At 37.0% G+C, this 23,084-nt stretch overlaps 1 protein-coding gene across 11 annotated transcripts in view; it reads right to left on the reverse strand.

Annotated features, from left to right (window-relative positions):
• Positions 1-22,566, reverse strand: part of LOC121297735 (sorbin and SH3 domain-containing protein 2-like) — a 100,863-nt gene extending 78,297 nt beyond the window's left edge. For 4 of the 11 annotated variants that reach the window (XM_041224274.1, XM_041224232.1, XM_041224267.1 and 1 more), the window contains exon 1: positions 14,135-14,599. The gene's annotated coding sequence lies outside the window, so the exon portion shown is untranslated. Of the gene's footprint in view, positions 1-14,134; positions 14,606-22,026 lie in introns of those variants that run through there. The other 7 variants (XM_041224318.1, XM_041224310.1, XM_041224286.1 and 4 more) reach the window with 4 other exon arrangements.
• Between the last annotated feature and the right edge of the window lie 518 nt (positions 22,567-23,084).

Consider the following 23,084-nt stretch of genomic DNA (forward strand, 5'->3'; position numbering starts at 1 on the left):
GGATGTTAACAACGAAAAAATAAATTACAGGTACATTATTTAAGCAGTTGTAGCAACATGTGGGGAAGTATAACACTATATTTTTTGGAACCCAGCTACTTACTCTTTGACACTAATAAAAAGCATTTATTTTAAACTAATGTCTGACAGCTGAACATGCTCCTGTGTGTCTGCCTTTCAGAGTATATTTCAGCGCTGCGATTTAAGGTCTGTTTAAAGTTCAAAATCAGATACTCAGTCCAAAGATAATCCTGGATAATGACTGTCTCACATTTCATAAAATCACAGGCTGAAATGATGCTAATAATTTGTCAGCATTTAAGACTGAAAAGCTTCTAGTTGGGAGAACTTGACCCACTGACAGCAATAAGCTGAGTCTTACTCCTGACAGCCAGGCTCATTAGCAGTAGAAAAATAACATGTTGCTTTATTTTATTAATGTTATTAAATCAACCTGCAAGTCGTATCTTGATTGTATATGAAAGGAAAAGGATTTGATCATGTACCAGTAATTGTTTTATTTTCCTTAATGTCACCTTGGAAACCCCCACAAGCCCAACTTCAGAATGAATACACACTTTAGGTTTGAATTCATTTGCGTTCCTTGACTAAAATGATGATGCACAAAATATATCACAAATAAGCAAATTAATCACACTTAAGTTCATTTTCAACTGAATTACAAAATGTATATGTTTGTTTAAATTGTAATTGCCCATGCTCTACTGCACTTGAAAATCAGTCTCTGCAGTCACTGGTAACATTGTCCATTAAACGAACAATGACATATGGCTTAAACAGCTAACTTATTTAAAAAATGACAGCAGGAAGAAGAAAAAAATCCAGCTGGCAGGACATTGCTGTTTGCTTTCAGAATCCAGTCACCTTTAGACTTCGGTATCATTAAGGTTAGTCTCATACACATTCATTCTTCTTACTAACAACTACACCAGCAACTACACATAACAATCACATGCGAGTACAATTATTTGCATCAATCTTATAGGGATCTTGACTCATATTTGATAACTTTTTTGTATTTTCTATTTTTTGTTATGCGTTTTACTGTTACATCACGTGCTTCATGCATTGGACAACTGCCAATATAAGAACATAAAAGCAAATATTACAAAACAAACATGGTGTGCCGACTTAACTAACCATGCATACTTCACGTGTTTTGGTACATTAACTTAAAACAATCCTTCAAATGCAGCCACACATTCCTTTTAACAATAAGAGCTTTCTTAGGTTTTGATACTAATTGGAAGTAATTAGTGCTGAGCTTTCCACAGTGCTATCCTCGAGTAGGACAGTTAAAGCTTCATTGAGAGAGGCAAGACTAATTCTAAGAAGCTACTGTGACAACCCTTAGAAAGCAAAAAATGTTCCTGTTGGGAAAGAATAAACTGTTTTGAACAGTAATTAGGAATCTGGCTCATTCTAAGGCCTCATTTTACTCTGTCAAGCAGTTCTGCCAAGAACTGCTTTGTATACAACATAACCAGTTAAACATATTTAGTGTTTACTCCAGTCTTCAATTAACTCCTATTTTTTGACAGATGAAAACTCAACAATAATGTATAAAACTGAGAAATAACTTGACTTAAAAGATCTCCAATTACATTACATATGTGTTTGATACTATTTTTTAAAAAAAAGAGGTAATTAAAGAGTGGTATGTAAAATTTAAAATTGTTCAACAAAGTATTTGCTCAGCTGTTAAATCGATGCTTTAAAATCAACTGACCTACCACGTATTATGTTTAATAAAGTTATAGTGGGCTGGTAATTGTGCTAATTATGGTTCTTCACTTGTTTATGTGTTTATTTAGGATATGCAAATATTTCAAATACAATTGTATAGATAAACTACTCCATTGTGGTACTTCTGCAGTTGCTCACAATGGAGACGGTTGGACTACAACACTTGAAAGGTAGTGTGCAATCTAAAGCATTGTATATGAAATACGTGTTTCAAAATACTAAAATAATAAAATAAAAGCAAGTTCGTCAACAGAAAAAAATACTCCTTAATAAGCAATTATTGGGCAAAATATACATTTGTTAGCCTTTTTGGTATCTGTTAGAAATGTAAGGTCTCTGGGTTTTTTTTAACCATAGGCAGTGGTGCCGGGGGTGGGGAATTATGGCCTGACCACTTTAAGACCACTTTTTGATATTATGCACTACATCTATGTTAAGCCCCCTTCTATGTCATCACAGCATTTGTTCGTGCCAGTCACTCACTGTGTGCAATTCAATAAAAGAATTTGGACCTAACAAGACAAATATGAACCGTGGTGGAAATAAATCAATTACCTTCGAATGCTGTCTTGATCTTACCAGACCATGACAACCAGTCGACCCCGCTACACTGGAAACAACAAAGCGGGCATAAGAAACGGAAACGTCTCAGCGAACAAGAACGGTGCAGTCTAACTGGTTTAAAGACTACCACTGGCTAACACTCTGTACAGTAAGAGGAAAGCTCTTTTGTACATATTGTCAGTTCTGCACAGCTAAGGTTTTAAACGTTAACAAAAACACAGAGGGGGCGTTCACAGATGATCGTTTCCAGAATTGGAAAAATGCAGTTGAATCCTTTAGGCAACATGAACAAACTACAATCTCACCGGGAGGCTACAGCACAATTCCAAAATGTCAAAACAACCAACCATCGCAACACAGCTAGACTCTCGACTAAGGGCCCAACAGAAGTATCGCCATGAAATGTTATTTAAACAACTGACCTCCCTTTGTTACCTCATGTATTAAGGAGGAGCAGGGCATGATGCCCACAGTGGAAATCTGTTTCAGCTTTTGCAACTATGTGCTGAAGACTGTCCAAATCTCTGTCATTGGCTAAATGACAAAAATGACATGTCCCATGACATCAACAATGAACTGATACACTTCATATCACTTGACATCTTACGGAGACTGCTGAAAAAGATGCATGAGGCAGGGTTTTATTCAATACTTGCTGACGAAACATGTGATATTGCCAACAAAGAACAGTTGGTCGCATTAATTCACCGGGTAGACGAAGAGTACATCATTCATGAGGATTTTATTGGTTTAGTTGACCTGCCTCAAACTGACTCGCCTACTACTATATCTATAGTGTGCTTAATGACATTCTGTTATGCTGCAACATGCCACTCCAACTGTGCAGGGGACAAGCATATGTTGGTGCAGCAAATATGTCTGGTCACATCCAAGCAACAAAACCCTGCTGCCCTGCCTGGCACATTGTATAAACCTGTGCCTAACAAGATGAAAGTAAAAGTGTAAAAAGATGCTTTGGACCTAGTGTTAGAGGTGACTCACCTTATCAAGTCATCACCAAAGCGAAGCCACTTGGAAACATTCAAGTAAGACATGTCTCCAGAGAGTCAAAACTTGTGCACTCTCTGTCCTACACGATGGACTGTCCGCACAGGTGCAGTGAAATTGATCCTTGACAGCTGCAGGGTATTGTGTGCTGTGATGACTCAGATTAACAATGACTCTCACAGTGAACATGGGAGAAGAGCTGTTGGTATTTTGGCAATGCTTGAAAAATGGATTTTTTATGGATTGCGTCCAACACTTTTTATGGATTGTGTCCCTCCTACCTTGTCTTCTCTGTTACTGAACAATTATCGCAGATATTGCAAGCAGTAAACACATCACTCCAGGATGCACAAAAAGCTGTACAATTGACAAGTGGGTTTCTTCAACGGCAATGTTCAGAACAGGCCTGCAGAACATTCGACGATTCTGTAGCAGAGGCTGCCAGAGATTTAACTGCTGCTCCAGTACTGCCAAGGCACCAGAGACTCCCAAGAAGAACAAACCCCTCCTTTCAGAGCCCAGAATGCTTTTACATGAGGCAATACTACGAACTTTTAGATATTCTGGATCGCGAACTGGCTCGGCGGTTTGACCAGAAGAACACTGTAGTGGCTAGCGATACTGAACAACTGCTGCTTACTGCTGCTAATGGAGAAACCTTAACGTTATCAACAACAACTCTGGAAACCTATCCTGATGACTTTGATTCCGACCGATTGCACACACAGCTGCATACTTTGCCAGAAACTTTAAAAGAAGAAAGGGGAAACACAATTAAAAAAGTGACAAGCTTCCGATCCATCTCTGATGCAATGAACGAAGTGCCAGTGGCTAAGAGATTACTTCCAGAAGTTCACAAACTGCTCCGCTTGTATTACACAATACCAGTGACCACAACAACAGCAGAAAGGTGCTTTTCATCTCTTCATCGCATTAAAAATTATTTACGATCAAAAATGACACCGAAAGAGACTTAATGACTTGATGCGTGGGCAATGCCATAAGGAAACCCTCACCCTGACAGACATGATCTCAACTGCATCGGAATTTGCACAGAGAACTACCACAGACAGAATTTCTTTGGAAAGTGTGGCCCATAACCTGCTATCTGGGTGAGTGTTTGCTCTTTCATTCTATTGTATTTCAAGTAACCATGGCAAGTATTGTGATAAGTAACTGCCCTCAGATATTATTTACATTTTCCATTAAAATTATTTGTCTTTACCTTCTGTAAACATTTTATTAGTAATCTTTTTACTTCTGCCCTCACATAACGTGACTATATTAAGTATAAGGTAGCCTGGCTTTGAAATGGTAATTAAACACTGGTCATTTTTTTAAAATTAAAATTACCAAATGTTTTGTTAAATACAAAATGTGATAAATTAAACATAAAGCAACACAACATTGAAGCAGTAATTAAACAAAACTTAAAACAGAATTTACCATCTAATAACATAATCCAGCCGTACCACCTTAAATATGGTCTTTGGTCGATCCACTGCAAGTATGAAAAAGATTGTGATGGGTACTAGTAGGCTACTATGTATAATAAAGAGATATCAAAAACACAAACCAAGTTTGAAGAACATGTAAGGCAAACTTGGTCAGTACCAAGTAGATAGGCACAATTATAAAAGAGGTGGGGGTGATAGAGAAAATCGATGACCCCCCACTTCAAGTGGTGCTCCGTAGCCCTTGTTTTTAACTATGTCTGATATTAAAGCAGTCTAAGCAAATGTATGGTTTGTTTCATTACAGAACCATACATTCTTTCTAAAAAAATGAAAGAGCTATTCTCGAGGTGCATAAAACTGAACACTCCAAATCCACGTGTCAGCCTTCTGCTTGGCAATGCACCCTAAATAAATAAATAAATAAAACACCATCTGGGAATGACCTGAAACCATTTATTTTCCACCTCTACTTTCAAAATTAGAGAAATGCACTCATAATACAAACACTTGAACAAACACTTGTTTTCCAAAAGGCTAGTCACGTGTTTCAGTGTGACTGATTGTAAGACTATTTGGCTTCACTTGACGCACAAATTCAATTAATACAGCTTGGTTCTAAATGGTAAAGTTCAAATCCTCATCTTTGTACTAGTTCGGGGACTTTAGCACAGGTTGATACGGTACGTTATTAGGTCAGAACCGGGAAGGTACCACGGCAGTTCAGTGACTTTAGCACCGGGACGGTACTAGGTTGATTCGGTGTCTTTAGCACTGGGTTGGTACAGTATGGTACAGGGATGGTATGAGCACGGTACCAGGTCGGCACCGATGTGGTACTGGTGCGGTAACCTCGGCCCTGGTTTGGTACCGGGTCGGGAACGGAGCAGGTCGATGACCTCGGTATCGTACTCTACGGGTCCACTGATTCGCAGTCACTGTGGGTAGTAATGTACAGGGATACCCACCTGTATAAGCCACTGGCAAAACCACTCAATCAGTACACAGATGAAACTGAGAGAAGCCTGCTTGTTAGAATGGTACTAACAGCCTTCGCAATGATGATGCTAAAAGCAGTCACCAAAACAGCATCAAGATCAGAGAGGGAGGAGCAGCCGTTGTCCCGAGAGCCAGAGAGGGAGGAGCAGCCGTCGTCCCGAGAGCCAGAGAGGGAGGAGCAGCCGTCGTCCCGAGAGCCAGAGAGGGGTGAGGAGCTGCGGTCGCTCCCAGAGCCAGAGAGGGGTGAGGAGCTGCCGTCGCTCCCAGAGCCAGAGAGGGGTGAGGAGCTGCCGTCGCTCCCAGAGCCAGAGAGCCGTCGTCCCCAGAGCCAGAGAGGGAGGAGCAGCCGTCCCGAGAGCCAGAGAGGGAGGAGCAGCCGTCGTCCCGAGAGCCAGAGAGGGAGGAGCAGCCGTCGTCCCGAGAGCCAGAGAGGGAGCTGCCGTCGTCCCGAGAGCCAGAGAGGGAGCAGCCGTCGTCCCGAGAGCCAGAGAGGGAGGAGCAGCCGTCGTCCCGAGAGCCAGAGAGGGAGGAGCAGCCGTCGTCCCGAGAGCCAGAGAGGGAGGAGCAGCCGTCGTCCCGAGAGCCAGAGAGGGAGGAGCCGCCGCCCCCGAGAGCCAGAGAGGGAGGAGCCGCCGTCCCCGAGAGCCAGAGAGGGAGGAGCAGCCGTCGTCCCGAGAGCCAGAGAGGGAGGAGCAGCCGTCGTCCCGAGAGCCAGAGAGGGAGGAGCAGCCGCCGTCCCGAGAGCCAGAGGGGGGAGCAGCCGTCGTCCCGAGAGCCAGAGAGGGAGGAGCAGAGAGCCAGAGAGGGAGGAGCAGCCCGTCGTCCCGAGAGCCAGAGAGGGAGGAGCCGTCGCTCCCAGAGCCAGAGAGGGAGGAGCCGCCGCTCCCAGAGCCAGAGACTCCGCATCGCTTGGGACTGCTGGTGTCTCCTTTTTGTTTTCTAGGGTTGCCGAGGGTCTGCCGCCGTCGCCGCCTCTGCCGCCTCCGCCACCAGAGGAAGCCGGGCCGCCGTCGCCGCCTCCGCCACCAGAGGGAGCCAGGCCGTGTCTTTCTTTTTGTGTTTAAATCGCTTTGTTTTGGCCCTTGTGCCCTTTTATTTTTGTGTATTTATAATAAAATAATTAGTTTTTTGAACTACAGACTGTCTCTGGGCCTCTATCCACTCGCCAGCCTGCCACAGTCCCATAACAAAAAAAAACGAGAAATAACTCCACCCGGAACTATACCAGTCTGGAGGAAGAGCACAAGTCAGCCAACCTACGTTGCTGGATCCCTGGAAAGGATCGACTAAGCCGCAGACTTCATACGGGGCCTCAGTGGGAGGTAACAAGCAACAGGCTGTAGTGCACAAATTACACGTAATTAGTGAACATTATTACATACATTTAAGTAAAACATAATAAATGCCAAATAGTCTGAACAAGGCTTGTCCATCAGGACAGTCTTGAAAGGGAAAAATGGGTTAGAGCGTCTGTGAGCGCTGCCCTTTTATGCCCACGAGGGTGGGCTCTGCGAGCAGCTTTGATATATCTTATTCAAGTTTCAGGGTCTTTAGGAGGTAAATAACCATACGGTAAGGTTACATTTTGTACTTAAAAGGGAGCTTAATACCTCTTAACATGAATTGCTTTCTGTCTTTTATTCTGTCTCTAGAAATATCAGAGGAGCAATACTGTTGAAAGCCACAAGTATTTACAGAATTTTTACTTCTGAAACATGATTCCCACAGGACTAAAAACTAGGTGTCCTCAGAGATGTGGATTATTTTTCATCAACAAAAGTTGGTAAATTCAAAATGAAATATGATACTGTGGCCAGAGAAGTCGCTGTTGTGAATGATTTGTAAACAATGAGACAGATTTAAATAAATTTTGTTTTACCTTTTTTTCCAAAGGCTAAAATAACAATTAAAAGAATAAATTTTTTCGGCAATTATGTTTTCTATTTTTGCCAGTCCCCAATTTGGCTATGCCAAATTGTTGTGTTACTGAACTGTAGACTCAGGACAGATTGTACCAATTTTTATATTATATGGTTTATTGCGAAAGCTGACATTGCTTTGTTGCGAGTACCCCGCAAATCCTATATCATTTCTAACAACAATGACACGATCAATTCGCACGGGAGTAAAAAGACACAGGATGCCTGAGTTTGAAATTTTACAGAAGATTCCGATGTCCTGTAAAATAACCAGAGCACCTCTGAGAAAATTATCACACAGGACTACATTTCACAGATGTCGGTAGAAATTTCAAAACCACCTGTTTTATATGGTGATTTTCAGTACTGTGCAAATAGGGCTTGTCACTACTCTCCCTTCATTTCCAGTGTCCATATGTGGCAGGGTGCCTCTGCCCCTGTGTGTATTTTGTGTTATATGTTGTATGTAGCGTATTATTGTTGGTGCAGGTGTTGGTACACAGAGTATGGGTTATGTAGCACAGGTGATGTAAAGAGTATAATTGTATTTAAGCACTGGGATTGCACAATCACTCCAAGTGCAGATTAAAATGGGAATTAAGATGGAAGCACAGGGCGTACAATTAGTTCACATGTAGATGTACCGTTGCATAAAACAGTGAGTGCTTCACCTGTTCGAGAGTGGAGATAATTAAGAATAAAATAAATAAACCAGCACAATAATTTTAAACCAGCATAATACTTGTTTGTTCGTCCACTTAGTTTTATTTGTCTATATTGGCTCAAAGTGCAGCGTGCTGTTTTGTTCAACTGTTTTATTTTCTGTGTATTATTAAAATGCGCAAGCAACGTAGGCGACTGAGATGACTGTAAGGGGGGGGAGGGGGGGGGGGTTTGTGTGGCAATTAGGAAAATTTTATGTGACGAGTATTCATAAAACGGCAGCGATATGAAATGTTCTTAATGTACCTAATGTTAATCCCTGTAATTTTGCCCCTTTCAACCCCCCCCCCCCCCCCAAACTCATACTTGTTATTGCCTAAACGACAACTATATATTAGTTTCATTTATCATGCCTTTGACCAGAAAAGGCACAGTGCTGTACTGCTTTGAGTGCTCGCAGTGTAACCAGGGATATCGTGTGAAACCGGTCGGCTTGAAAAGTTTTATTGCAAAAAACTGGTATAATACCTATAAATGGCGTAGGCTGTTTTAGATTTTGCAGCAAAACAATGCTAAAATTCCCTTTGCTACCAACGTCTTCATTACTTGCGTCTACAGCTGAGTTCTACGTAGTCAATATAGCCGATCCTGTATTAAAATAAATACATCTACTCTGTCTCTTGCTTTACACAGTTCTTTATTAAACAGCTTATCATCACTATCTATGCATAGGTTTCATATGTGTTGTAGCGAGCTTGATAATACAAGTTGGAAACAAGTTGTGTATCAGGTCAAAATTACACTAGTCTCAGCAATTACCTTCGCAAAACGATAAGCAACATTTCACCAAAACATTTTCCTATCTCAATTTTGTTTTCACTTTGTGTTTTTTCACCTGTCCCCTTCATTAAACACATTCGTATCAAAGTGTTTTCAGTAAATAACAGAAGCTGCATTAAGTTTCCCAAAATCATTTGTGTATAAAATTAAATTATATATATATATATATATATATATATATATATATATATATATATATATATATATATATATATATATCTACCTCACTAACTTGTCAGTTTTTCACTCTATTTTTATGTTTGTTTGTTTGTTTGTTTTGCAGATAGCTTCCTAAAACAAAACATTATTGTACACATCACAATGACACATGTGCAAGCAATGAGGCGTGTCAGGTTCACAGGTTCAGACTAGTTCATTGTGTAAAATAAGGAGGGGTGGAGAATCTGGTGCGTTACAATCCCATCAAAATAAATTAACAATTCTAAATGTTTAAAAACATTGTTAAGGGGTCGTAAAAGTGTGTTTGCGTGTGGTGTAAGGACAAATACATGTACTGTCCCCCCCACTACGAAGAGTGGGTGGGACTTGACCCCCTCGCCAACCCCCTCCCCCTCCCCCAGGATCTGCGCCTATGGAAAGCAAGCGCAATCACATTTCACTGGCACTGCTGTGGCTGTTTCTTCCGAGCCTGACATCACCCTTACAGCCTGTTCACACCATATCATGCATATCCTTTAACTTTATATACTGTTGTGCTTTTTTCTTCATTCATGAATTAAGTGATCAATGCTTTGTTTGTCAAATATACAGTTCTGCCAGATAATCTGAGTTCCTTAGTTTAAAATATAAGCAATCCTAAATGTTATGAAGCTGGGTAGTAGAGCTTCAGTAGGATCAGACACCTTACACAACATCTGTCTTCAGATCTCAACCACTGGAAGTGTTAGGGCTATGTAGTAATGCTAAGATATTATCCTGTCTGCTCAATGCTATACAGATGGAGTTATTCACAAACATCTACATGCACTCTCCTTCCCTTATGATTATTATTTGCTAATTTAGCAAACGCCTTTATCAAAGGCAACTTACATAGACTAGGGTGTGTGAACTATGCATCAGCAGCAGAGTCACTTACAACAACATCTCACCTGAAAGACAGAGCACAAGGAGATTAAGTGACTTGTTTATGATCACACAGTGAGTCAGTGAGTGAGCCAGGATTTGAACCAGGGACCTCCTGGCTAGAAGCCCCTTTTCTTTAACCACTGGACCACACAACCTCCTATGCAAGGCATGTGCAATCACGTGCTATGTGCAAACTTTCCTTTCAAAAAAATGTACGTTTTTCACATGGTTAAGCCTAATGAGCCAAAATTACATCTTAAAAAAAAGATGCCCGGCAATTGTTCCCAAAGTTCAATTTGAGGTTAAACATGAATACAGAGAAAGGTCAACGGTTCAAACGAAGTTTAAGCACCAACCCTTCCTTCTTCTCATTGTAGGTTTTAAGGTGCAAAAAAAGTTTCTTAAATTGCCTTAAAAATAAAAATAACAGTATTTTTTCACTTGCAGTTTGCAGTTTTATGTTAAGCTGATTCAATTCTATTTTTATCACACTGAGGCCATGCAGTATGCTGTTCTTTGCTGATCCTTTACTTATCCTTTAGCCTCTGCAAAAAAAAACAGCTAGTTTAGAACACAGAGTAGCTCAGGTTGTATTCCTGAGGGAAAACAGTACAATTTAACACTAAAATCGCCAGGGTAGTCATTTTGATGGGTTTAGATTTAAAATGTAAACTAATCTGTGTTTGTGAATGCAATGCGGTTGTCCTTTTTTTTTCTTTCATTATTTTCTTTCTTGCTTTTTTGTTTTGTTTTAATGGTCAACCGCATTGCATTGACAGTACACAGATCTGTTTACATTTTAAATCTCATTAATCCCGCGGTGGTTCTAGTGTTAAAGTACAGTAAACAGGTTAATGTGTATAATTTCAACAGGGTGTTTTTCTCCTGTGCCTGAATCAATGTACAATATAGAATAATTGTTGTAATCACAGCGAAAAACAAAACAGTAAACCCCAGTAAATTACTGTTAATTCATTGTAAGTATTTTTGGAAAAACGTAACAATTCTAATTACAATGCAAATGTACCACAGTAAATTTTGCTTAGGATATCTTTGAGATATACACAATTTATATGGTCAATGCAGGCAAAGTGCATATACCAAAAAGAGCAAAGGTACTTTGTTAATTGATCATTTTTACTGTGGATTTGTACCTACAGTGTAGTGTATGGTTGATTATCCCTGAGATTGTGTTATAACATACTTACACATGACATATTCAATAACAAGTACCTCTTAAGAATACATTAAGCAATATACAAAGACACACCCATTTTGTTTCCCGCTGTGCATAGCATTTTAAGACTTTGAAATATGTTTCAGTAACCTGATAATCTTCATGTGTAAAATACTTTACTTTCTGGGAGAATTAGCATTTTGTTTTATATGTGACCAAGGAAAGGGATTGCAAAAAAAACATTCATAAATCAGTTTTCAGGTCAGAACAAGTTACACCTATAAATCACAATAAAACAAATCAGGACATTTACCTAAACTGAAGGATTAATTACACGTGGGTATTGAGCTTGTTCTGACTCATTTGGACATCAATAACCAATTCAGCTAATATATTGTATTTAGAGGCTTTATCTTGCTTTGTCTTGTTTCTTTAAATACAGTATGTACAATGTCACTGTGATCTCAACTCACCAAATTCATTTACTAGGTCTCTGAAAACTTCTATAAAAGGTTCATTTTAAATTTTCTCAAAATGTATGCTGATTTGGCAGTAAATACACAGCAATAAAAAATAAAAATAAAAAAAACTTGCATAATAAACTAAATGTCAGTCTGCATTACGGAAAATGATTTTGTTTTATGAAGTTATCAAAACATAATTTAAAAATCCTGTAATGAATAGTCTGTGATAACGCAGCAGGTAATAAATATGTGAGTTTCTCAGTGGTACTTAGAGCACTCAGGTCTCCACTGCAGAAGGCTGCAGAATCGTATCTGTTTATTTATTACCACAAGCCATCTTAATTTTAAGCAGTTAACATTACATTCCCCACATGTCAATGCCCCCTTATACTGGGCAAATGTTAGATTTAACATTAACAGCCTATAAAAGATACACCAAATTCTCCAGGAACATTCTGTGTAAACAAAGCTGCAGAGATTTATGTTGTTTCTGCAAAAAATTCACAGCAAACACAAAGACGCACTGTTCAAGCAGAAAGAGCGAACCTGCACACAGTGTTACTGTTTGTGGCTCAGGCAACACAGGGGTGTATGAAAGGACAAGGTGAAATTCCATACACGACCTCTGGGATCTCTCTGATTCAGTCTAATTATGTGCATAATACAATAAAACAATGGGAGCCAGGAAGCTGGGATAATAACGGTGACGTATGCTGGTTTTATATCCAGCGTATCAAAGTATTCAATGGGCTAAAATCATTTACTCATTATTCTGCTACTGTTTTTTTTTTTTGTGCCAGGGTAATCAGTGTAGGAATTCAGGGCCATTTATACTGAATCATGTCTAAACAAATTAATCTGTTATTTATAATATAAAAAAAAAAAAAAATGCAATTAAATACACAAATCGACAACGTATTTATCAGTGACACACAATAGTAATTGCTTTACCTGGCCTATGAATTATTGGAAATTCAAGGACAGTGGTCGAACAGCTTTGGATTCTGTGTTGTATTGGGAATAGTGTGTACACAACATTTATCAAGAAAGGTACAGCAGAAGATAGGCTAAAGGCAGGACATGTTAAGGGAACACAGTGTTTACAGTATTCTATTGACCATCTAGACCCAATGGGGATTTCTCATATTTCATATTAAATAGTATACAAGCTTGCCATTCCTTCTTCTGATCAGCTGATATTCATCTCTGTGGTTATGGATTCCCCATCGGTAACTGTTTTACCCCTTTCATACTGCCCATATTCAGATTCCAGCATGCCACGTTTTAAAACTTAAGACCTGATGGAAGTGGCTGTACAGCAGGTTGAAAGCCGTGTGCAGTTATATTTGGTTTAAAATTATAAAAGTATGGTGAAGCGTAGTAAAGCGTTTACCAACAATTGACAGGTACAGTAAAGCTCAACAAAGTTATGGCAACCCATAGTACAAAAAACAACAACTTGGTATAAGTAAATAGTGTGACAAACTGCAAAAACATAATGCAAATGTTCAATGTTGACTTTTAAAAGTGGACACATCTATAACAATGGCCCCAATAACTGTAAATATTTGCAACTAATACGAAATTGTGATACCAAGATTCAATAAAGAATGTCGAATGGAGGCAATTGTTTATACTGTTATCAAGTGATTACAGTGACATAAATAAACATGCATTTACGTGTTGTTTAAAGTTTCTTAAAATATATGATTTGTACTGTATACTAAATGTTCTGTTCTATTGTGGATAATAGGTTAAACAGCTGCCAAAAGCATTATCAGAATTATTAATCACAAATAAATATTAGTACCTCTGATTTAGTAACTTAAAAAAAAAAAACCCAAAAAACTGTTTATATTCAATCAAAAATGCTGTTTGTTATGCTACCAATCAAAGCACTATTTGCTTGTATAGTCTACTTATTTTATTTGAAGTTGTTAAAGTCGGGTTGCAACCAACAAAATAATATAGTAAACATATAGAAAAATAAATACATCGTACATTTAAGCTATAGGTAGATAGTTTCAGGTTTGTTAGTGTCTGTTGACAACTGTTATTGTAGGAGCTAATTCACAGTATTAGAAATCTACAGCTGTTGTTAACAGTTAGTTCTTAGTCCAGTTTCCATTATTACTGTACAGTATTTGCTAAACACCAAAATAAAAAGAATCAGAAACAGCATAAATGTCTTACCAAACTGTCAGGAAGGCAAAATTAACCGACAGAAGGTGGGCATCTGTTATTTTGTCGATCCAACTCCTTTCTTATTCTTTTGTCAAAACGGTTTGAAGTGTTTTTCAGAATTTTGATCCAAGCCTGATTCCAACCTCTGCTGGCAAAGAAAGCACATTAGATATTCAGCTCCGGCTCCTGTTGTAGTGCTGTTTGAGCTATTTTCAGATGTAGACCCGTATGTCTAGGGGCTGGAAAGTCACTCAAGAGCTCAGAGGAGAAGTGACAACACATACTGTTCACAGAACTAACTTTGTGTGAAGTATGTGAACATTTCAAATATGGGAGTACTAGCATGCACTTTGTAAGGTTAAAGTCAATAGCTACTATTAAAGGTAACTGGCAGCACATTATAAACATGTTTTGATTTCAGTCGGCTAAATGTTGAATCTGAAAGATTATACAAGCATTCCCTGCTTTCTTCATCATAAGAGCACTTTTCCCTATGCTGAAAATAAAAGTAATACATGAAAAATAAACTTGCTCTGGTTAAAATAATGTAGCTTCTATTCAACCAAGGCTACTTTATGTAGGGCAGTGATATCTTAGTCAGCACAATTTCTTAAGCAAAGCTTCGATCTGGAAAACACAGAAGTGTGTTGGAAGAAAGTATAGACAGTTTAGAACAGAATTCAAAACCTAGTAATTTTATTAAATTGGCAAAATCTTTATGGCTTTTGCGAAACCGCCAGCAATATGTCCAAAACTGTTCCTTTTTTTTAAAACTATAAATATGTTTGTTATGTTTAAGTGTTGAGGACATAAATCCATAAAATAAGAGGCATGCACCCATTAACAGAACAAAAGTATATATATATATGACAGCGGTGGCCTATCCTGGTCCTGGAGAGATGCAGTGTCTTCTGGTTTTTGTTCCACCCGAGTTCTCAATTACTTAATTGCACCAATTGTTTTCTTAATTGGTGAACATTAACATGTTTCCTAGGTCTTTGGCCATTGAGGATTTAAAGAGACCCAGAAAACCTGCAGGATTGCTGCTCTCCAGGACCAGGATTGGCCACCCCTGGTATATGAGATTGTGACAGTCCAAACTAAACAGGGGACCCCAGTGCACAACTAGTGTTGAAAATGGCTCCAAAACCTCTAAGGGTACAGTCTAGGTTTTGTTTTATTGTACTTCAAATAAGGAACACTTAATACCGTTATTGAATTTTATGGATTTTTCATTTAATGCAAACTACAGGAAGCACATTGTAAGATTATGCTCTGGTTTTATTCAGACTGAGAAGGTAGATTACCAATAAATGCAATGCCTGTCACGATACACACTAGTGTAGATAATTGGGCATGTATAAAAACACAATCTTAGATATATATATATATATTTTTTTTTATGAATAAATATTTGTCTAAGTTGCATGTAAAAACATGTATTAGATTTTGAAAACGACAATGTGAAAGTTTGCCTTCCACAATGAGATTGAATCACCTGCAATGACCCAGATACTGTACACTATGGACTCTCCCTTTAAGACTAAAAATAATCACGTCTGTGTCTGGGTAAGTCAATCTAAACTGAATGGTTCAATAATCAGCCAAATAAGGAATAAATGCTGTGCCACTTTTCTTCCACCAAAAAACTATTTTTACGAAGAGGGCACATTCCCCAACTGTGCTGAGAAATAGTTTGCCTGTCAGTTCCTCAGCAGGAGGCAGAGACTTACCACATTATCTTATCTATTTGGTTTCAATACCCAATACTTTCCGTTATATTAACTGTTAGCTAGGATATGATCTCATTACCTTGTGGGCTAAATTATAAATAACAAGTTAGGAAAAGTAATGACCCCAGAAACACTAGTAACGACACCAAGAATGTATATGCATACGAAGAAGAGTGCTTATTGTTTTAATTAGTTTTTTTTATGTTTTATATTGTAGATCCCACCCTGCTCACACATAAGAATTACAAATAGTCACTATATATTTATTATACACTATACAGTACATTTAATGTAAAATGTACTGTATAGTGTATAATAAAAATGAATATTGGCAAATCTTAAGATTTACTGGTAAATGTCGACGTTTAACAAGCAAAACTGTAAAAGTCAGAAATAAAAAGAAATAACACTTTATTTTGAACATTTAACAGGAAATCTCATGAATAACCAAGTGCCTTTATATTGTTGTGCATTGTTGTTCGACTTCCTTCTCCAGGTTGCCATGGAGGAAGTATGGCTGCAGAGAAGTGGAAACACATGGAAAAAGTGATCATGAAGACATTAATAATAATAATATAATAATAATAATAATAATAATAATAATAATAATAATAATTAAAAAAAACATAGAGATTATTTTCAGAAAATTACCAGCAGACAAAAATACATACATGCATAATCTGAAATGCAGTATTTTGCTGGGAGAAGGATGAATCAGATATTGAAACCAAGAGAACAACATATTTTATATAGAGCTTGTATATAGCCTCTTTTCTTGCAAAATTTATTGTTTTTGTGTCTGTACGGTTTAAAATAATAAATAAATTTTACTGGAAAAAAAAAACAAAACATGAATTTATTGCCTGTATTGTGAATTAACCTTTTATAATGTACTCAAGGTTCCATTGCTTACAAAAGTCTAAATACTCATGTGCCGTGGCACATTTAGATATTTCTGTTGTCTAGAATTGACTTTATAAGAAAAAAGTGGGAAGGCTTCTGCTGCTATTTACCTTTTCACTGTTCTTTAGTTTGGGGTTTCGTTGTCACTTTATACAATATATATTTTCTTTTTAGTTCCTATCACACAAACAAACTTTAGTCACAAATACAAAGCAGAAGTGAATGGGAAAAGAAGAGGGACAGCAACAGCAATTATGACATTTTAACAGGAATAAAAACCTACAAAATATTATTTTTGATGTAGTATTATTTATAAAGGCGTTCATCTTTAATATTTTGCTCAAAGATTGTAAGACAACACTTCTCTGCAGTGTACATTACAGTAAGCACTTTGCAACCCTCGCATGGTTCTGGATTGAATTTCACAAGTGCTAATTTTGTCACCAAAATTAAGAAGAAGAAAAAAGTTTATCAAAGCTAAATTACATCTAGTTACAGAAATAGGTCTTGTTCTTTTTAATCTCTGACCCAAGCCCCAAAAGCATGGCTGTTTATAGAAAAACTTCTTTGCTGTCTTCTAAATCTTTTTTTTTCACCTCTATCCAGTACCAGGATACAAATGTGCTGCATAGATAGGCATTTGTCTAATAGATGTCAACGGAGGATTTACACTTACTTTGCTGGTGTGGCTAGGTAAGCTGATATCTTTTACCCTGAAATATTCAGACTGACCTTCATAACTTCCAGAAGTAAAATGTAGGCACCATTATAAAGATTGTATAACAGCATTGTCGCATGGTAGTCTTTGCTGTATTTGCTTCAACTTAGGTGGCTAGGAGACAGGGTTGCTAGAGAGTTGTTACTGAATTATCACACTGGAAACTTTCTCACTTTGACCATATGACAAGCTCTTCTCATTAGAAAAATAAATCAACGATTAAAATCCCCAAGATGACCAATATAAATATGTGTCAAGCAATCACTCTGCATAGACTAGAGGTAAAGAGTAATTTAATTGCTTCCTGCTATGACCATACAACTTGAGGCTTGCTCCATGAAACAATATTGCTGTTAACTGCCCACGGCCTGTTTCAAACAGTAATGTTATGGTTTGCACAAGTGCAAATACACTTTACTGTCCATCATTAACCTGCTTAGCTATTTGTGGTTCAAACACACAAATACGCCCCAAATTAGGTACCCCAGATACATCTATGAACTATTTCGAGAGTTGAAGCTACTTATGTCTGTCTTAGGACAGGGCAGTTTGTATTAGCACATGGCTAATGTAAATACCATGCATAACTAATACATAAATAGGTACCCACTTTTTATTTTTCTTTATTTTATTTTTTTTACTATTGAAGTATCCGATTAACAACAGGAGCTGAACTAACAAATTGTTTTATGTAAATTATTGGACCATGTTTTTTGTTTAATGTTTCACTACAGTTGTGGCTTTTACTGCAGTGATGTAAGGTTTTCATTGTACACTACAGTAGATTACCCTCAAGCCAGGAAATGACTGTCCCAGGTGAACCAGTGAACAAAAAAAAAAGCTTTTTAGGGTGTTGTAAGTTAGACCTGTCAATTACAGATGCAAATAAAGGATGATGTAATGCAAGAAGGTAAATGGTGACAGCTCTGGCACTTGAAGCGTTTCGACTGTCACATCTTCTGACTTCCTGTAGACCAGTCATGTAGACTCATTCACATGAATTCCTTAGTACTGCTTTCATTCAAGGTTCGTTTTCAGAAACGTAGGCCTATATCATGTAACGTGATCACTGATGCAACATAATACTGACCCTCCAAACTACCTTTGAATTAAAGCAGTGAAAGAGTTCTCCGATCACTGCACTTTTTAAAAACCTGATTTGGGTAGCTTGAGCTTTTAAATTAAGGTCAAGGTGAACACAACTAGAATTTATTTATGGGCCCTTTCATTCTTTCAGTTAAATGAGTTAGTAACTCCATGCCAGTTACTAAGCAAACAACACAGGATATTAGGCATGGTATTAGACAATTGCCACAAATTGATTTTTTTTTTAGTCTGACATTGCATGGTACATAAATATCTATGAAAACAATCAATAAATAATACAAAAAATGACATAGTGTTTCTATCATTCGCTCAAAAGTGTTCTGGCAAATGTCAGCCAATGTTTAATATACATATATTTCCTTACATGTTGTTTGACAGATGAAAAATATTTATGACTGAGATAGTAGACAAGACTAAAGGAAAGCACCGATGAGCAAATGTTGCAAGTTGCATTTTTTTGTCTTCACTCTGAGATATTGTGAAATATTAGGAATACCTTCCAGTTGCCTTTTTACCAAGTTGTTTCGGAGTAACAAAGATTTCTATAATACCAAGATACTCAATTCTGCTGATTCTCTATGGGGACTTCTGAAACACTGCGTGTAAAGGGGTATGACATATAAAGAGAGCTCAGGAAACATTTTTCCATTGAGCCAATGGAGCGGTGTCGGATTGAGATACTTTGAGCTGATTTTATTGATGTTTAAAAATATAAAAAAAAAAAAAAAAAAAGTCATGGTTTCTTGACGAAAAATATAACCTGTGTTAGTGATGACATACTGCATTTGATATGAAAAATACACTTTTCTGAATGCAGTACCAGAGATGGTGCATGCACAGAAAGCAGTTTTTTTTTTGTTTTTTTTTTACATATTTTTTTTTTTTACCATTTATTCAAATTTCACTTTGATCATTTACTGCTGTAACTTGTATGTAAACATAAAAAAAAAAAAAACCCAATAAATTAATAAAAACAAAGAACCTTTGCAAGATGTATTTAATTAAACTGAATTGTTTAATTTAATTGAATTAAAAAGGTTTTTTTTTTACGATTTGTATTCTTTTTTTAAATATATTTCGCAAGTAAGGGTTTACTTATGTATTCAATTATATTAACCAGGTTATGCAGTATAAAAATAACTCCTAGAAAAAAACATGTAAAGTTTAAATATTAAATAAATAAAATAAATAAAAAAAACTTTAAAAAAAACATAAAATTAGCAACAGAATACCATTGCATATATATAACAAATGTGTCGTGACAGCACTTTTTTCATTCAGAACATGAAGGACTTGTATTCCAAAACGCCCTAATTTCTTTAAATCAATTATTCAAATTTTTTATGGACCTATATTGCCTTTTTGTTTTTATTTTGGTAATTACTTTCCTTTATATATATATATATATATATATATATATATATATTATATATATATATATATATAATATAATATATATATATATATACATGTATATAATATTGTGGTCAAACACCAGTTGTTGACAAAAACAAAAACAAACCAAAAAAAAAAACCCCCAAACTATATTATATAGCAGGTCATGCCAATACTTCAGTATCCACCAAAAGAACTTAAAATATCTGTAATGGGACTTGCGCAAAAAATATATTCTTTTGTTTTTTTATCTATACATTTCATACAGAGTGGCACAAACTTAGTAGATATTGGAAGTTCCTGTTCTCTTCCCTTTACTCTTCCTCAGGTTCCTTTACAGCAAAGACAGTCCCAAACACACAATTGCTGCTATACTTGTTTTGGTTTTTACAGTTCATATTCAGCAAAGGGGCACTGGTGTATAAGGTTTTTATTGAGCAAACACAGTTAACCTTGACCTCAGTAACTGGTTTTGCATTGCTACAGTATGCAAAGCTTACAGCGTTGCATATTCTTCCTACTAGTTTAAACATGGTTTATGTACAGATTTTGTCCTTCTGTAAACACAGACACACCGACACACCGACACACACACACACACACACACACACACACACACACACACACACACACACACACACACACACACAACACTGCTATTTTCGGTTTCATTGAAAATGAGCTTCATTAGATTATCTGAAGGACTTGAATAATCATGTGTATATAATATGATATACAAATCACTATCAAACTAATCACTATAAATATGATTGTAACTTTCACCTACCATGAAAGGACATCAATTTTTACAATATTGATGTACAATATTGATGTACAATTCACTCCTACATTAAACATCTTCTGTACTGTATGAACATTTTTATATAGGCAGACCACAACATGGGTGAATTTGGTGTACAGGTATTGTATTTTCAGCAACTAAATCTTGATGTATTCATAATAATCATCATAATAATAAGGACGGATGGCTACAGATAATAAAAATTCAAAAAAATGTTTCTGATGTGTATTAATTCCTTAGTTCGTTCGTTGGTTCATTTGTTAGTTCTGCCTATTTATTTATTTATTTTTTCAGATTACAGAACTGGATTACAGGCCACCACAAATTAAGATCTTTTTTATTTATTTATTTATTTATTTATGTTTTTTTTTACCACTTCAGATCAAGAAACATACAACGGTATAAATTTATGTTACTGTTTTGCTTCGTTGTTACATTCTCGCGTGCAGGTGCTTTGGAATTTATGTGACCTTGCTTTTTAACCCACATCTGCCAATTATAATCTACTAGCAATTGTATCTCTACCACTACAGACTGTATCCATAACCCTCGCACGTTGGATTGAACTATGAAAATAGATATCCTAATTCATTTTACTAGACACGGTGCATACTAAAATGAGACCAGCAATGACAAGTTATCGATTTTGAAGACCGTTTATAAAGGTTATTTTTTTATTAAATGACTGCAGAAAACCAGTAATCAAGTTAAATAAGACACCTCTCAAAACAGTATTTTGTAATTTGCGAGAGGAGCCCGTCCTGTATGCAACAATTCAGTCAAGTCTAAATGTTTCTGACAAAAAATATCAAAGCTGCCAGGTTGCAATGTCTATCCTTAGACCATAATAAAGACCGTATACTACATAACGCCGAACCTGGATGAATTAAATCAGTTATCACAATACACAAACTTTACACGCTTTCAATACAATTTTACAGCAAAATACCTTAAATGATCAACGTGTTACACATAAACAAATGCATTATGAATATTGTTGTGATTGTCTGCGTTACACACCAGTGTTATCCCACATCGTGTTCTCGACTATGCATTTGATCCATTACACATGCATTACCAATTTATAAAATCTAATAAAAAAAATCTCAAAATTTTCTATATTATTATGTTGCTATCGTTGCCAAAAAATAAGATGCATCATTACACCTGCGAAACGTCAACGGGCTAAAGGTTTTTTTTCAGAAGACAAACAAAACTCTAATTTTGACACTAGACCGCTTACCTGAGTCCGACATACAGCAAGGGGGTCCACAGAGAAACCTCTATTTATTATGAGTCCACGGAAGATGTCAAATACCCAGTGTGCGCTGGCTTGACCATGCAAATCGGTGACAGCGCGTAGCAGTCCACCATACACAACGGAGCCCAAGTGAAATCAAACACCTGCTTCTTTCACAGTGGCGTCAGTCCAAATAAAGCAGCGGCAGTACACATGAACATTGTCAGCACAGGGTAACACCCTTCTTTTGGGTCACTTGCTCTCACACTTCGTAAACTGTTGAGATAGCATTGCAGTAAAACATTCAATTTACGAGACCAAACCATAGCCTTTAGCAGAGGGTAGCCTATGCAGCATTACATTATTCTGCATTTTATATACCGAGTTCAGTCCAGGGAACAGTTAGTTATAGTCACCAGTTTGTCAATATGGCAGTGTGATGGCATTCTCACAGTAATCATCCACTAACTTGCATCTCTCTAGCTCTCTCTTGTTTCCAGGGCATGCGTTATTTTATTCCCGGATAAAGCAGAGCATAATACCATTCTGTGCTCCCACAAGCAAAATGTCTGGTCCTTTCAGCAGTGCTGCAGAGAGATTGGTCTACCCCTGTTTTTTTGTAGTCATGGAAACATCCAACAGTTCAGTTTGTGCAGCAAGCGTGGCTGATCGTCTGCAGGTCACCAAAAGAATAGCGCAGAATTGGTTTTACGGTTTTAAGTCTTTCGGTCATGCAAACCGCCAAATGTAGCTCTATTTGAAAATTATATTACATTAAATGTATTGCTTAACTAATAATAATAATAATAATAATAATAATAATAATAATAATAATAATAATAATAATAATAAACAAAAAACTGCAAGCTCGTTTATTTATTTAAACACAGTGTTTGGTATACACATTTATTTACGTGGGTTAATATCTTGCGTTATTAATTACAATTGAGAATCACATGCAACGCACCTCATAATGGTACAGGGAAACAGAACCAAACAAAAATAATGGATACATAAATACATCACTTCTGTATGAATTGGGCATATGATATGGATTCCAA

Source organism: Polyodon spathula, chromosome 2, assembly GCF_017654505.1.
Source record: "Polyodon spathula isolate WHYD16114869_AA chromosome 2, ASM1765450v1, whole genome shotgun sequence".
Classification (NCBI taxonomy): Eukaryota; Metazoa; Chordata; class Actinopteri; order Acipenseriformes; family Polyodontidae; genus Polyodon; species Polyodon spathula.